Here is an 18228-nt window from a genome sequence, read left to right on the forward strand (position 1 = left end):
TAGTGAATCTCTACTAGTAGTAACAGTAGACTACTCCCTGCTGGGCCACCAGGTTGATCTACTGTAGTGAATCTCTACTAGTAGTTACAGTACACTACTCCCTGCTGGGTCACCAGGTTGATCTACTGTATTGAGTCTCTACTAGTAGTAACAGTAGACTACTCCCCTGCTGGGCCACCAGGTTGATCTACTGTAGTGAATCTCTACTAGTAGTAACAGTAGGCTACTCCCTGCTGGGCCACCAGGTTGATCTACTGTAGTGAGTCTCTACTAGTAGTAACAGTAGACTACTCCCTGCTGGGCCACCAGGTTGATCTACTGTATTAGGTCTCTACTAGTAGTAACAGTAGACTACTCCCCTTCTGGGCCACCAGGTTGATCTACTGTATTAGGTCTCTACTAGTAGTAACAGTAGACTACTCCCTGCTGGGCCACCAGGTTGATCTACTGTATTAGGTCTCTACTAGTAGTAACAGTAGACTACTCCCTGCTGGGCCACCAGGTTGATCTACTGTATTAGGTCTCTACTAGTAGTAACAGTAGACTACTCCCTGCTGGGTCACCAGGTTGATCTGCTGTATTAGGTCTCTACTAGTAGTAACAGTAGACTACTCCCTGCTGGGCCACCAGGTTGATCTACTGTAGTGAGTCTCTACTAGTAGTAACAGTAGACTACTCCTGCTGGGCCACCAGGTTGATCTACTGTAGTGAGTCTCTACTAGTAGTAACAGTAGACTACTCCCTGCTGGGCCACCAGGTTGATCTACTGTATTAGGTCTCTACTAGTAGTAACAGTAGACTACTCCCTGCTGGGCCACCAGGTTGATCTACTGTATTGAGTCTCTACTAGTAGTAACAGTAGACTACTCCCTGCTGGGTCACCAGGTTGATCTACAGTAGTGAATCTCTACTAGTAGTAACAGTAGACTACTCCCTGCTGGGTCACCAGGTTGATCTACTGTATTAGGTCTCTACTAGTAGTAACAGTAGACTACTCCCTGCTGGGTCACCAGGTTGATCTACTGTATTAGGTCTCTACTAGTAGTAACAGTAGACTACTCCCTGCTGGGTCACCAGGTTGATCTACTGTATTAGGTCTCTACTAGTAGTAACAGTACACTACTCCCTGCTGGGCCACCAGGTTGATCTACTGTAGTGAATCTCTACTAGTAGTAACAGTACATTACTCCCTGCTGGGCCACCAGGTTGATCTACTGTAGTGAGTCTCTACTAGTAGTAACAGTAGACTACTCCCTGCTGGGCCACCAGGTTGATCTACTGTAGTGAGTCTCTACTAGTAGTAACAGTAGACTACTCCCTTCTGGGCCACCAGGTTGATCTACTGTAGTGAGTCTCTACTAGTAGTAACAGTAGACTACTCCTGCTGGGCCACCAGGTTGATCTACTGTAGTGAGTCTCTACTAGTAGTAACAGTAGACTACTCCCTGCTGGGCCACCAGGTTGATCTACTGTAGTGAGTCTCTACTAGTAGTAACAGTAGACTACTCCCTGCTGGGCCACCAGGTTGATCTACTGTAGTGAGTCTCTACTAGTAGTAACAGTAGACTACTCCCTGCTGGGCCACCAGGTTGATCTACTGTAGTGAGTCTCTACTAGTAGTAACAGTAGACTACTCCCTGCTGGGCCACCAGGTTGATCTACTGTAGTGAGTCTCTACTAGTAGTAACAGTAGGCTACTCCCTGCTGGGTCACCAGGTTGATCTACTGTATTAGGTCTCTACTAGTAGTAACAGTAGACTACTCCCTGCTGGGCCACCAGGTTGATCTACTGTATTAGGTCTCTACTAGTAGTAACAGTAGACTACTCCCTGCTGGGCCACCAGGTTGATCTACTGTATTAGGTCTCTACTAGTAGTAACAGTAGACTACTCCTGCTGGGCCACCAGGTTGATCTACTGTATTAGGTCTCTACTAGTAGTAACAGTAGACTACTCCCTGCTGGGCCACCAGGTTGATCTACTGTATTAGGTCTCTAGTAGTAGTAACAGTAGACTACTCCTGCTGGGCCACCAGGTTGATCTACTGTATTAGGTCTCTACTAGTAGTAACAGTACACTACTCCCTGCTGGGCCACCAGGTTGATCTACTGTATTAGGTCTCTACTAGTAGTAACAGTAGACTACTCCCTGCTGGGCCACCAGGTTGATCTACTGTATTAGGTCTCTACTAGTAGTAACAGTAGACTACTCCCTGCTGGGCCACCAGGTTGATCTACTGTATTAGGTCTCTACTAGTAGTAACAGTAGACTACTCCCTGCTGGGCCACCAGGTTGATCTACTGTAGTGAGTCTCTACTAGTAGTAACAGTAGACTACTCCCTGCTGGGCCACCAGGTTGATCTACTGTAGTGAGTCTCTACTAGTAGTAACAGTAGACTACTCCCTGCTGGGCCACCAGGTTGATCTACTGTAGTGAGTCTCTACTAGTAGTAACAGTACATTACTCCCTGCTGGGCCACCAGGTTGATCTACTGTAGTGAGTCTCTACTAGTAGTAACAGTACATTACTCCCTGCTGGGCCACCAGGTTGATCTACTGTAGTGAGTCTCTACTAGTAGTAACAGTAGACTACTCCCTGCTGGGTCACCAGGTTGATCTACTGTAGTGAGTCTCTACTAGTAGTAACAGTAGACTACTCCCTGCTGGGCCACCAGGTTGATCTACTGTAGTGAGTCTCTACTAGTAGTAACAGTAGACTACTCCCTGCTGGGTCACCAGGTTGATCTACTGTAGTGAGTCTCTACTAGTAGTAACAGTAGACTACTCCCTGCTGGGCCACCAGGTTGATCTACTGTAGTGAGTCTCTACTAGTAGTAACAGTAGACTACTCCCTGCTGGGTCACCAGGTTGATCTACTGTATTAGGTCTCTACTAGTAGTAACAGTAGAATACTCCCTGCTGGGCCACCAGGTTGATCTACTGTAGTGAATCTCTACTAGTAGTAACAGTAGAATACTCCTGCTGGGCCACCATGTTGATCTACTGTAGTGAGTCTCTACTAGTAGTAACAGTAGACTACTCCCTGCTGGGCCACCAGGTTGATCTACTGTAGAGAGTCTCTACTAGTAGTAACAGTAGACTACTCCCTGCTGGGTCACCAGGTTGATCTACTGTAGTGAGTCTCTACTAGTAGTAACAGTACATTACTCCCTGCTGGGTCACCAGGTTGATCTACTGTAGTGAGTCTCTACTAGTAGTAACAGTAGACTACTCCCTGCTGGGCCACCAGGTTGATCTACTGTAGTGAGTCTCTACTAGTAGTAACAGTACACTACTCCCTGCTGGGCCACCAGGTTGATCTACTGTAGTGAATCTCTACTAGTAGTTACAGTACACTACTCCCTGCTGGGCCACCAGGTTGATCTACTGTATTGAGTCTCTACTAGTAGTAACAGTAGACTACTCCCTGCTGGGCCACCAGGTTGATCTACTGTAGTGAGTCTCTACTAGTAGTAACAGTAGACTACTCCCTGCTGGGCCACCAGGTTGATCTACTGTATTAGGTCTCTACTAGTAGTAACAGTAGACTACTCCCTGCTGGGCCACCAGGTTGATCTACTGTAGTGAATCTCTACTAGTAGTAACAGTAGGCTACTCCCTGCTGGGCCACCAGGTTGATCTACTGTATTAGGTCTCTACTAGTAGTAACAGTAGACTACTCCCTGCTGGGCCACCAGGTTGATCTACTGTAGTGAGTCTCTACTAGTAGTAACAGTAGACTACTCCCTGCTGGGCCACCAGGTTGATCTACTGTATTGAGTCTCTACTAGTAGTAACAGTAGACTACTCCCTGCTGGGCCACCAGGTTGATCTACTGTAGTGAATCTCTACTAGTAGTTACAGTACACTACTCCCTGCTGGGCCACCAGGTTGATCTACTGTATTGAGTCTCTACTAGTAGTAACAGTAGACTACTCCCTGCTGGGCCACCAGGTTGATCTACTGTAGTGAATCTCTACTAGTAGTAACAGTAGACTACTCCCTGCTGGGCCACCAGGTTGATCTACTGTATTAGGTCTCTACTAGTAGTAACAGTACACTACTCCCTGCTGGGCCACCAGGTTGATCTACTGTAGTGAATCTCTACTAGTAGTAACAGTACATTACTCCCTGCTGGGCCACCAGGTTGATCTACTGTAGTGAGTCTCTACTAGTAGTAACAGTAGACTACTCCCTGCTGGGCCACCAGGTTGATCTACTGTAGTGAGTCTCTACTAGTAGTAACAGTAGACTACTCCTTCTGGGCCACCAGGTTGATCTACTGTAGTGAGTCTCTACTAGTAGTAACAGTAGACTACTCCTGCTGGGCCACCAGGTTGATCTACTGTAGTGAGTCTCTACTAGTAGTAACAGTAGACTACTCCCTTCTGGGCCACCAGGTTGATCTACTGTAGTGAGTCTCTACTAGTAGTAACAGTAGACTACTCCCTGCTGGGCCACCAGGTTGATCTACTGTAGTGAGTCTCTACTAGTAGTAACAGTAGACTACTCCCTGCTGGGCCACCAGGTTGATCTACTGTAGTGAGTCTCTACTAGTAGTAACAGTAGACTACTCCCTGCTGGGCCACCAGGTTGATCTACTGTAGTGAGTCTCTACTAGTAGTAACAGTAGGCTACTCCCTGCTGGGTCACCAGCTTGATCTACTGTATTAGGTCTCTACTAGTAGTAACAGTAGACTACTCCCTGCTGGGCCACCAGGTTGATCTACTGTATTAGGTCTCTACTAGTAGTAACAGTAGACTACTCCCTGCTGGGCCACCAGGTTGATCTACTGTATTAGGTCTCTACTAGTAGTAACAGTAGACTACTCCCTGCTGGGCCACCAGGTTGATCTACTGTATTAGGTCTCTACTAGTAGTAACAGTAGACTACTCCTGCTGGGCCACCAGGTTGATCTACTGTATTAGGTCTCTAGTAGTAGTAACAGTAGACTACTCCTGCTGGGCCACCAGGTTGATCTACTGTATTAGGTCTCTACTAGTAGTAACAGTACACTACTCCTGCTGGGCCACCAGGTTGATCTACTGTATTAGGTCTCTACTAGTAGTAACAGTAGACTACTCCCTGCTGGGCCACCAGGTTGATCTACTGTATTAGGTCTCTACTAGTAGTAACAGTAGACTACTCCCTGCTGGGCCACCAGGTTGATCTACTGTATTAGGTCTCTACTAGTAGTAACAGTAGACTACTCCCTGCTGGGCCACCAGGTTGATCTACTGTATTGAGTCTCTACTAGTAGTAACAGTAGACTACTCCCTGCTGGGCCACCAGGTTGATCTACTGTAGTGAGTCTCTACTAGTAGTAACAGTAGACTACTCCCTGCTGGGCCACCAGGTTGATCTACTGTAGTGAGTCTCTACTAGTAGTAACAGTACATTACTCCCTGCTGGGCCACCAGGTTGATCTACTGTAGTGAGTCTCTACTAGTAGTAACAGTACATTACTCCCTGCTGGGCCACCAGGTTGATCTACTGTAGTGAGTCTCTACTAGTAGTAACAGTAGACTACTCCCTTCTGGGCCACCAGGTTGATCTACTGTAGTGAGTCTCTACTAGTAGTAACAGTAGACTACTCCCTGCTGGGCCAGCAGGTTGATCTACTGTAGTGAGTCTCTACTAGTAGTAACAGTACACTACTCCCTGCTGGGTCACCAGGTTGATCTACTGTAGTGAGTCTCTACTAGTAGTAACAGTAGACTACTCCCTGCTGGGCCACCAGGTTGATCTACTGTAGTGAGTCTCTACTAGTCGTAACAGTAGACTACTCCCTGCTGGGTCACCAGGTTGATCTACTGTAGTGAGTCTCTACTAGTAGTAACAGTAGACTACTCCTGCTGGGCCACCAGGTTGATCTACTGTAGTGAGTCTCTACTAGTAGTAACAGTAGACTACTCCCTGCTGGGTCACCAGGTTGATCTACTGTATTAGGTCTCTACTAGTAGTAACAGTAGACTACTCCCTGCTGGGCCACCAGGTTGATCTACTGTAGTGAATCTCTACTAGTAGTAACAGTAGAATACTCCCTGCTGGGCCACCATGTTGATCTACTGTAGTGAGTCTCTACTAGTAGTAACAGTAGACTACTCCCTGCTGGGCCACCAGGTTGATCTACTGTAGAGAGTCTCTACTAGTAGTAACAGTAGACTACTCCTGCTGGGTCACCAGGTTGATCTACTGTAGTGAGTCTCTACTAGTAGTAACAGTACATTACTCCCTGCTGGGTCACCAGGTTGATCTACTGTAGTGAGTCTCTCTACTAGTAGTAACAGTAGACTACTCCCTGCTGGGCCACCAGGTTGATCTACTGTAGTGAGTCTCTACTAGTAGTAACAGTACACTACTCCCTGCTGGGCCACCAGGTTGATCTACTGTAGTGAATCTCTACTAGTAGTTACAGTACACTACTCCCTGCTGGGCCACCAGGTTGATCTACTGTATTGAGTCTCTACTAGTAGTAACAGTAGACTACTCCCTGCTGGGCCACCAGGTTGATCTACTGTAGTGAGTCTCTACTAGTAGTAACAGTAGACTACTCCCTGCTGGGCCACCAGGTTGATCTACTGTATTAGGTCTCTACTAGTAGTAACAGTAGACTACTCCCTGCTGGGCCACCAGGTTGATCTACTGTAGTGAATCTCTACTAGTAGTAACAGTAGGCTACTCCCTGCTGGGCCACCAGGTTGATCTACTGTATTAGGTCTCTACTAGTAGTAACAGTAGACTACTCCCTGCTGGGCCACCAGGTTGATCTACTGTAGTGAGTCTCTACTAGTAGTAACAGTAGACTACTCCCTGCTGGGCCACCAGGTTGATCTACTGTATTGAGTCTCTACTAGTAGTAACAGTAGACTACTCCCTGCTGGGCCACCAGGTTGATCTACTGTAGTGAATCTCTACTAGTAGTTACAGTACACTACTCCCTGCTGGGCCACCAGGTTGATCTACTGTATTGAGTCTCTACTAGTAGTAACAGTAGACTACTCCCTGCTGGGCCACCAGGTTGATCTACTGTAGTGAATCTCTACTAGTAGTAACAGTAGACTACTCCCTGCTGGGCCACCAGGTTGATCTACTGTATTAGGTCTCTACTAGTAGTAACAGTAGACTACTCCCCTGCTGGGCCACCAGGTTGATCTACTGTATTAGGTCTCTACTAGTAGTAACAGTACACTACTCCTGCTGGGCCACCAGGTTGATCTACTGTATTAGGTCTCTACTAGTAGTAACAGTACACTACTCCCTGCTGGGCCACCAGGTTGATCTACTGTATTAGGTCTCTACTAGTAGTAACAGTAGACTACTCCCTGCTGGGCCACCAGGTTGATCTACTGTATTAGGTCTCTACTAGTAGTAACAGTAGACTACTCCCTGCTGGGCCACCAGGTTGATCTACTGTATTGAGTCTCTACTAGTAGTAACAGTAGACTACTCCCTGCTGGGTCACCAGGTTGATCTACTGTATTGAGTCTCTACTAGTAGTAACAGTAGACTACTCCCTGCTGGGCCACCAGGTTGATCTACTGTAGTGAGTCTCTACTAGTAGTAACAGTAGACTACTCCCTGCTGGGCCACCAGGTTGATCTACTGTAGTGAGTCTCTACTAGTAGTAACAGTAGACTACTCCCTGCTGGGCCACCAGGTTGATCTACTGTAGTGAGTCTCTACTAGTAGTAACAGTAGACTACTCCCTGCTGGGTCACCAGGTTGATCTACTGTAGTGAGTCTCTACTAGTAGTAACAGTAGACTACTCCCTGCTGGGCCACCAGGTTGATCTACTGTAGTGAGTCTCTACTAGTCGTAACAGTAGACTACTCCCTGCTGGGTCACCAGGTTGATCTACTGTAGTGAGTCTCTACTAGTAGTAACAGTAGACTACTCCCTGCTGGGCCACCAGGTTGATCTACTGTAGTGAGTCTCTACTAGTAGTAACAGTAGACTACTCCCTGCTGGGTCACCAGGTTGATCTACTGTATTAGGTCTCTACTAGTAGTAACAGTAGACTACTTCCCTGCTGGGCCACCAGGTTGATCTACTGTAGTGAATCTCTACTAGTAGTAACAGTAGAATACTCCTGCTGGGCCACCATGTTGATCTACTGTAGTGAGTCTCTACTAGTAGTAACAGTAGACTACTCCCTGCTGGGCCACCAGGTTGATCTACTGTAGAGAGTCTCTACTAGTAGTAACAGTAGACTACTCCCTGCTGGGTCACCAGGTTGATCTACTGTAGTGAGTCTCTACTAGTAGTAACAGTACATTACTCCCTGCTGGGTCACCAGGTTGATCTACTGTAGTGAGTCTCTACTAGTAGTAACAGTAGACTACTCCCTGCTGGGCCACCAGGTTGATCTACTGTAGTGAGTCTCTACTAGTAGTAACAGTAGACTACTCCCTGCTGGGCCACCAGGTTGATCTACTGTAGTGAGTCTCTACTAGTAGTAACAGTACACTACTCCCTGCTGGGCCACCAGGTTGATCTACTGTATTGAGTCTCTACTAGTAGTAACAGTAGACTACTCCTGCTGGGCCACCAGGTTGATCTACTGTAGTGAGTCTCTACTAGTAGTAACAGTAGACTACTCCCTGCTGGGCCACCAGGTTGATCTACTGTATTAGGTCTCTACTAGTAGTAACAGTAGACTACTCCCTGCTGGGCCACCAGGTTGATCTACTGTAGTGAATCTCTACTAGTAGTAACAGTAGGCTACTCCTGCTGGGCCACCAGGTTGATCTACTGTATTAGGTCTCTACTAGTAGTAACAGTAGACTACTCCTGCTGGGCCACCAGGTTGATCTACTGTAGTGAGTCTCTACTAGTAGTAACAGTAGACTACTCCCTGCTGGGCCACCAGGTTGATCTACTGTATTGAGTCTCTACTAGTAGTAACAGTAGACTACTCCCTGCTGGGCCACCAGGTTGATCTACTGTAGTGAATCTCTACTAGTAGTTACAGTACACTACTCCCTGCTGGGCCACCAGGTTGATCTACTGTATTGAGTCTCTACTAGTAGTAACAGTAGACTACTCCCTGCTGGGCCACCAGGTTGATCTACTGTAGTGAATCTCTACTAGTAGTAACAGTAGACTACTCCCTGCTGGGCCACCAGGTTGATCTACTGTATTAGGTCTCTACTAGTAGTAACAGTAGACTACTCCCTGCTGGGCCACCAGGTTGATCTACTGTATTAGGTCTCTACTAGTAGTAACAGTACACTACTCCCTGCTGGGCCACCAGGTTGATCTACTGTATTAGGTCTCTACTAGTAGTAACAGTACACTACTCCCTGCTGGGCCACCAGGTTGATCTACTGTATTAGGTCTCTACTAGTAGTAACAGTAGACTACTCCCTGCTGGGCCACCAGGTTGATCTACTGTATTAGGTCTCTACTAGTAGTAACAGTAGACTACTCCCTGCTGGGCCACCAGGTTGATCTACTGTATTGAGTCTCTACTAGTAGTAACAGTAGACTACTCCCTGCTGGGTCACCAGGTTGATCTACTGTATTGAGTCTCTACTAGTAGTAACAGTAGACTACTCCTGCTGGGCCACCAGGTTGATCTACTGTAGTGAATCTCTACTAGTAGTAACAGTAGACTACTCCCTGCTGGGCCACCAGGTTGATCTACTGTAGTGAGTCTCTACTAGTAGTAACAGTAGACTACTCCCTGCTGGGCCACCAGGTTGATCTACTGTATTAGGTCTCTACTAGTAGTAACAGTAGACTACTCCCTGCTGGGCCACCAGGTTGATCTACTGTATTAGGTCTCTACTAGTAGTAACAGTACACTACTCCCTGCTGGGCCACCAGGTTGATCTACTGTATTAGGTCTCTACTAGTAGTAACAGTACACTACTCCCTGCTGGGCCACCAGGTTGATCTACTGTATTAGGTCTCTACTAGTAGTAACAGTACACTACTCCCTGCTGGGCCACCAGGTTGATCTACTGTATTAGGTCTCTACTAGTAGTAACAGTAGACTACTCCCTGCTGGGCCACCAGGTTGATCTACTGTATTAGGTCTCTACTAGTAGTAACAGTAGACTACTCCCTGCTGGGCCACCAGGTTGATCTACTGTATTGAGTCTCTACTAGTAGTAACAGTAGACTACTCCCTGCTGGGTCACCAGGTTGATCTACTGTATTGAGTCTCTACTAGTAGTAACAGTAGACTACTCCCTGCTGGGCCACCAGGTTGATCTACTGTAGTGAATCTCTACTAGTAGTAACAGTAGACTACTCCCTGCTGGGCCACCAGGTTGATCTACTGTAGTGAGTCTCTACTAGTAGTAACAGTAGACTACTCCCTGCTGGGTCACCAGGTTGATCTACTGTAGTGAGTCTCTACTAGTAGTAACAGTAGGCTACTCCCTGCTGGGCCACCAGGTTGATCTACTGTATTAGGTCTCTACTAGTAGTAACAGTAGACTACTCCCTGCTGGGCCACCAGGTTGATCTACTGTAGTGAATCTCTACTAGTAGTTACAGTACACTACTCCCTGCTGGGTCACCAGGTTGATCTAATGTATTGAGTCTCTACTAGTAGTAACAGTAGACTACTCCCTGCTGGGCCACCAGGTTGATCTACTGTAGTGAGTCTCTCTACTAGTAGTAACAGTAGACTACTCCCTGCTGGGCCACCAGGTTGATCTACTGTAGTGAATCTCTACTAGTAGTAACAGTAGGCTACTCCCTGCTGGGTCACCAGGTTGATCTACTGTATTAGGTCTCTACTAGTAGTAACAGTACACTACTCCCTGCTGGGTCACCAGGTTGATCTACTGTATTGAGTCTCTACTAGTAGTAACAGTAGACTACTCCCTGCTGGGCCACCAGGTTGATCTACTGTAGTGAGTCTCTACTAGTAGTAACAGTAGACTACTCCCTGCTGGGCCACCAGGTTGATCTACTGTAGTGAATCTCTACTAGTAGTAACAGTAGGCTACTCCCTGCTGGGCCACCAGGTTGATCTACTGTAGTGAATCTCTACTAGTAGTAACAGTAGGCTACTCCCTGCTGGGCCACCAGGTTGATCTACTGTATTAGGTCTCTACTAGTAGTAACAGTACACTACTCCCTGCTGGGCCACCAGGTTGATCTACTGTATTAGGTCTCTACTAGTAGTAACAGTAGACTACTCCCTGCTGGGTCACCAGGTTGATCTACTGTATTAGGTCTCTACTAGTAGTAACAGTAGACTACTCCCTGCTGGGCCACCAGGTTGATCTACTGTATTAGGTCTCTACTAGTAGTAACAGTAGACTACTCCCTGCTGGGCCACCAGGTTGATCTACTGTAGTGAGTCTCTACTAGTAGTAACAGTAGACTACTCCCTGCTGGGCCACCAGGTTGATCTACTGTATTAGGTCTCTACTAGTAGTAACAGTAGACTACTCCTGCTGGGCCACCAGGTTGATCTACTGTAGTAGTGAGTCTCTACTAGTAGTAACATTAGACTACACCCTGCTGGGCCACCAGGTTGATCTACTGTATTAGGTCTCTACTAGTAGTAACAGTAGACTACTCCCTGCTGGGCCACCAGGTTGATCTACTGTAGTGAGTCTCTACTAGTCGTAACAGTAGACTACTCCCTGCTGGGCCACCAGGTTGATCTACTGTAGTGAGTCTCTACTAGTAGTAACAGTAGACTACTCCCTGCTGGGCCACCAGGTTGATCTACTGTAGTGAGTCTCTACTAGTAGTAACAGTAGACTACTCCCTGCTGGGTCACCAGGTTGATCTACTGTATTAGGTCTCTACTAGTAGTAACAGTAGAATACTCCCTGCTGGGCCACCAGGTTGATCTACTGTATTAGGTCTCTACTAGTAGTAACAGTAGACTACTCCCTGCTGGGCCACCAGGTTGATCTACTGTATTAGGTCTCTACTAGTAGTAACAGTAGAATACTCCCTGCTGGGCCACCAGGTTGATCTACTGTATTAGGTCTCTACTAGTAGTAACAGTAGACTACTCCCCTGCTGGGCCACCAGGTTGATCTACTGTATTGAGTCTCTACCAGTAGTAACAGTCGACTACTCCCTGCTGGGTCACCAGGTTGATCTACTGTATTGAGTCTCTACTAGTAGTAACAGTAGACTACTCCCTGCTGGGCCACCAGGTTGATCTACTGTATTAGGTCTCTACTAGTAGTAACAGTAGACTACTCCCTGCTGGGCCACCAGGTTGATCTACTGTATTAGGTCTCTACTAGTAGTAACAGTAGACTACTCCCTGCTGGGCCACCAGGTTGATCTACTGTATTAGGTCTCTACTAGTAGTAACAGTAGACTACTCCCTGCTGGGCCACCAGGTTGATCTACTGTATTAGGTCTCTACTAGTAGTAACAGTAGAATACTCCCTGCTGGGCCACCAGGTTGATCTACTGTAGTGAATCTCTACTAGTAGTAACAGTAGACTACTCCCTGCTGGGCCACCAGGTTGATCTACTGTAGTGAATCTCTACTAGTAGTAACAGTAGACTACTACTCCCTGCTGGGCCACCAGGTTGATCTACTGTAGTGAGTCTCTACTAGTAGTAACAGTACATTACTCCCTGCTGGGCCACCAGGTTGATCTACTGTAGTGAGTCTCTACTAGTAGTAACAGTACATTACTCCCTGCTGGGCCACCAGGTTGATCTACTGTAGTGAGTCTCTACTAGTAGTAACAGTAGACTACTCCCTTCTGGGCCACCAGGTTGATCTACTGTAGTGAGTCTCTACTAGTAGTAACAGTAGACTACTCCCTGCTGGGCCAGCAGGTTGATCTACTGTAGTGAGTCTCTACTAGTAGTAACAGTACACTACTCCCTGCTGGGTCACCAGGTTGATCTACTGTATTAGGTCTCTACTAGTAGTAACAGTAGACTACTCCCTGCTGGGCCACCAGGTTGATCTACTGTAGTGAGTCTCTACTAGTAGTAACAGTAGACTACTCCCTGCTGGGTCACCAGGTTGATCTACTGTAGTGAGTCTCTACTAGTAGTAACAGTAGACTACTCCCTGCTGGGCCACCAGGTTGATCTACTGTAGAGAGTCTCTACTAGTAGTAACAGTAGACTACTCCCTGCTGGGTCACCAGGTTGATCTACTGTAGTGAGTCTCTACTAGTAGTAACAGTACATTACTCCCTGCTGGGTCACCAGGTTGATCTACTGTAGTGAGTCTCTACTAGTAGTAACAGTAGACTACTCCCTGCTGGGTCACCAGGTTGATCTACTGTAGTGAGTCTCTACTAGTAGTAACAGTAGACTACTCCCTGCTGGGCCACCAGGTTGATCTACTGTAGTGAGTCTCTACTAGTAGTAACAGTAGACTACTCCCTGCTGGGCCACCAGGTTGATCTACTGTAGTGAGTCTCTACTAGTAGTAACAGTACACTACTCCCTGCTGGGCCACCAGGTTGATCTACTGTAGAGAGTCTCTACTAGTAGTAACAGTAGACTACTCCCTGCTGGGTCACCAGGTTGATCTACTGTAGTGAGTCTCTACTAGTAGTAACAGTACACTACTCCCTGCTGGGTCACCAGGTTGATCTACTGTAGTGAGTCTCTACTAGTAGTAACAGTACACTACTCCCTGCTGGGCCACCAGGTTGATCTACTGTAGAGAGTCTCTACTAGTAGTAACAGTACATTACTCCCTGCTGGGTCACCAGGTTGATCTACTGTAGTGAGTCTCTACTAGTAGTAACAGTAGACTACTCCCTGCTGGGTCACCAGGTTGATCTACTGTATTAGGTCTCTACTAGTAGTAACAGTAGACTACTCCCTGCTGGGTCACCAGGTTGATCTACTGTAGTGAGTCTCTACTAGTAGTAACAGTAGACTACTCCCTGCTGGGTCACCAGGTTGATCTACTGTAGTGAGTCTCTACTAGTAGTAACAGTAGACTACTCCCTGCTGGGCCACCAGGTTGATCTACTGTAGTGAGTCTCTACTAGTAGTAACAGTAGACTACTCCCTGCTGGGCCACCAGGTTGAGCTACTGTAGTGAGTCTCTACTAGTAGTAACAGTACATTACTCCCTGCTGGGCCACCAGGTTGATCTACTGTAGTGAGTCTCTACTAGTAGTAACAGTACATTACTCCCTGCTGGGCCACCAGGTTGATCTACTGTAGTGAGTCTCTACTAGTAGTAACAGTACATTACTCCCTGCTGGGCCACCAGGTTGAGCTATTGAGTCTCAGGCTGGTAGGGCTTTCTTTTTTCTGAAATCAAGCGCAGTAGGCGGAATAAATAAACAAATATTCAATACTGTCACTGAGTGAGTCTGAAATGTCACTACTATAATGCCTTACTTTTGACTCGAGCCCATAGGGCTCTGATCAAAAGCAGTGCACTATAAAGGGAATAGGGTGCCATTTGGCACCTTGGTCAAAGGTAGTGCCAATTTCGATGCAGCCACTATTTACATGGTTTAGACGCAATACTCTCCCATTACCGAATTCATACCGCTACCTAAATAGTAAAGACCCCCTTTATTGGGTCATAGCCAACAAATCAGCCTGTTACCAACCCTTAGTAGTTTTAGAAAAAATGGTTTGACCAGTTACAATGCTATTTTACAGTAAACAAATTGACAACTGACTTTCAGCACGCTTCTAGGGAAGGACATTCAACAAGCACAACACTTACACAAATGACTGATTGGCTGAGCGAAATTGATAAAAAGATGTTGGTCTGTTTTGTTAGACTTCAGTGCGGCTTTTGACATTATCGGTCATAGTCTGCTGCTGGAAAATTGTGTTATGGCTGCTATGTTGTGGATAAAGAGTTACCTGTCTAACAGAACAGAGGTTATTTAATGGAAGCCTCTCCAACATAATCCAGGTAGAATCAGGAATTCCCCTAGCCAATTGTGTTGGCCTCTTTCAATATTTACTAACAACATGCCACTGGCTTTATTCAAAGCTAAATATGTCTGCATGCGGATGACTCCACTATACACATCAGCAACTACAGTGATTGAAATGGTGGCAACACTCAAGGAGCTGCAGTTTCAGAATGGGTGGCAAGGAATACGTTGGTCCTACATTTTACAAACTAAAAGCATTGTATTTGGGAGAATTCATTCACAAAACCCTAAACCTCAACTAAATATTGTAATAAATACTGTGCAAGTCGAGGTGACTAAACTGCTTGGAGTAACCCTGGATTGTAAACTGTCATGGTCAAAACATACTGATGCAGTAGTAGCTAAGATGGGCAGAAGTCTGTCCATAAAGCACTGCTCTACCTTAACAGCACTATCAACAAGGCAGGTCCTACAGGCCCTAGTTTAGTCGCACCTGGACTACTGTTCAGTCGTGTGGTCAGGTGCCACAAAGTGACTTAGGAAAATTGCAACTGGCTCAGAACAGGGCAGAACGGTTGGCCCTTGGATGTACACAGCAACCATTAACAATATGCATGTCAATCTCTCCTTGATCAAAGTGGAGGAGAGGATGACTTCATCACTACTTGTGTTTGTAAGAGGTATTGACATGTTGAATGCACCGAGCTGTCTGTTTAAACGACTAGCACACAGCTCAGACACCGATGCATACCCCACAAGACATACCACCAGAGGCCTCTTCACTGTCCCCAAGTCTAGAACTGACTATGGGAGGCTCACAGTACTACATAGAGTCATCACTACATGGAACTCTATTCCACATCAAGACAACTAATGCAAGCAGTAGAATCAGATATATATTTTTTAAACATAAAACTACACCTTATGGAACAGCGGAAACTGTGAAGCAACACAAACATACGCACTATACACACACGATAACATACGCACTATACACACACGATAACATACGCACTATACACACACGATAACATACGCACTATACACACACGATAACATACGCACTATACACACACGATAACATACGCACTATACACACACGATAACATACGCACTATACACACACGATAACATACGCACTATACACACACGATAACATACGCACTATACACACACGATAACATACGCACTATACACACACGATAACATACGCACTATACACACACGATAACATACGCACTATACACACACGATAACATACGCACTATACACACACGATAACATACGCACTATACACACACGTACACATGGATTTTGTGATGGAGCTATGTGGTACTGCTGTAGGGGCCTGGGGGCACACACTTAGTGTATTGTGAAATCTGTTATGAATATATTGTAATGTTTTAAAAATTGTATAACTGCCTTCATTTTGCTGGACCCCAGGAAGAGTAGCTGCAGGAAGAGGAGCTGCTGCCCTGGCCGGAACTAAAAGGGGATCCATAATAAATACAAATACCTGGAAGGTCAATCATTATGAACCGTCTGCCTCTGAATGTGTCATAGCTCTGTTTGTTAGTCACTGTGATCTGAAATGGAGAGATGTTTTACCCTTATCCTTACACCGTTACAGGCTCTGTTTGTTAGTCACTGTGATCTGAAATGGAGAGATGTTTTACCCTTATCCTTACACCGTTACAGGCTCTGTTTGTTAGTCACTGTGATCTGAAATGGAGAGATGTTTTACCCTTATCCTTACACCGTTACATGCTCTGTTTGTTAGTCACTGTGATCTGAAATGGAGAGATGTTTTACCCTTATCCTTACACCGTTACAGGCTCTGTTTGTTAGTCACTGTGATCTGAAATGGAGAGATGTTTTACCCTTATCCTTACACCGTTACAGGCTCTGTTTGTTAGTCACTGTGATCTGAAATGGAGAGATGTTTTACCCTTATCCTTACACCGTTACAGGCTCCAAACTGTTCCCAGAAATATCCTTTATGCAATTCATGCTTCATATGTTTCAGTGCAGAATCATATTTCAACTGAGTTAAGTTTTAAACTAAATCCTCATGACAGTTACTGTGTCCCAAATGGCACCCTATTCCTCAGCTTGGCTACGGTCAAAAGTAGTGCACTATGTAGGGAATAAGGTGCTAAATGGGGCCCCTAGTTGATGAGTCGGTACTGTGTACTGCTATCATACTCTCTCCCTGGGCTAGTAGAGGAAGCCGTTATCATGGGTAAAACGAAGCCAGCTGGGAAGGACTACATGTTGCACATAAACAGCATGGGATCATTGTAGACCCACCCTGCTTTTCAGAATGAGAGAGTGAGAGAGTTTAGACACCTACCAATGTGCTGTAAGTTGTTCTAGATGCAAGTGTCTGCTAAATGATTCAAATGTTATGTAAATGATGATCACTGCAGACTGCTGCATGAATGTCATTTGTGACACACCTATGCATGTAATGATGCTTTAAATGAAAAAAAAATGTGAAGAAATTACAATGAACATTTATCTGTTCATTTGGAATGCATTACGTTGTTGCTACTGGTCAATCATTAAAGGTATAATCCCAAACTTCAGGTTCTGCTGTTTTTAAAGAGGTGACTTAATCTTCGCCTTACCATAGTGTTTCAGGAAGGGTTGAAATTCATTCTGGACTGTCTTTCTCTGCAACTGGAACACAGACCGCTGCCACATGGGCATAATACTGTGTACAAGTAGATAGGAACACAAGCACCAAAGGACATCACTATTTGATAGGTTACATTTACATGAGGTTACAAATAACATGGAACTTGGGCAGTGAACTGATTTGCACTTGAACACCGTGTCCACGCCACTACTCAGCCTCATGGCATACAACAATACACTTGACATGGCTGCTGAAATTATTCTTAAAGTCAATTCACAAACTGCTGTCATCCGACATCAGCATATATATTAGCATTTTTGCAGGGGTATGACATTTGTGCATCTAACCTTCTCACTCATCATTATTCACGATTCATTCAGGACTATCCCTAATCATGGTAGCATCCACATGAATGTATTAGTGTTTAGAAACATATATTCTTATTTACAATAAAAGTCACTTCAAAATGTCTCAAATTATTTACCATGTCATTATCTAATGGGAACAAAATAATCTGAAACACAAGCAAAGCAAAAACCAAGAAAGGTTCAAATCTCACCTTGTAAAAAACTGTTTTAAACAAGCGGAGGTGTGGTCATATTTTAGGACCCAAACTCAGGTACTCATGTCTTTCCTATTCAACTAAACGGCATGAATAAGGCTTGTAATGACTTCTAATTTTTGTAAATATATTATATTCAATTTATAGAACGACTAACTAAGATTTCACCTTCCTTTATAACTGTAAAATACATATGTGTATGTTT

General features: G+C 45.6%; 1 long non-coding RNA gene across 1 annotated transcript; it reads left to right on the forward strand.

The window, feature by feature from the left end:
• Positions 1-2146: 2146 nt before the first annotated feature.
• Positions 2147-18185, forward strand: LOC127909499 (uncharacterized). The gene is made up of 4 exons (XR_008071551.1): positions 2147-2546; positions 5357-5484; positions 12529-12656; positions 14065-18185. It is a non-coding gene; the product is annotated as an uncharacterized LOC127909499 (long non-coding RNA).
• Positions 18186-18228: the final 43 nt, after the last annotated feature.

This window comes from Oncorhynchus keta, chromosome 2 (genome assembly GCF_023373465.1).
Source record: "Oncorhynchus keta strain PuntledgeMale-10-30-2019 chromosome 2, Oket_V2, whole genome shotgun sequence".
Taxonomy (NCBI): Eukaryota; Metazoa; Chordata; class Actinopteri; order Salmoniformes; family Salmonidae; genus Oncorhynchus; species Oncorhynchus keta.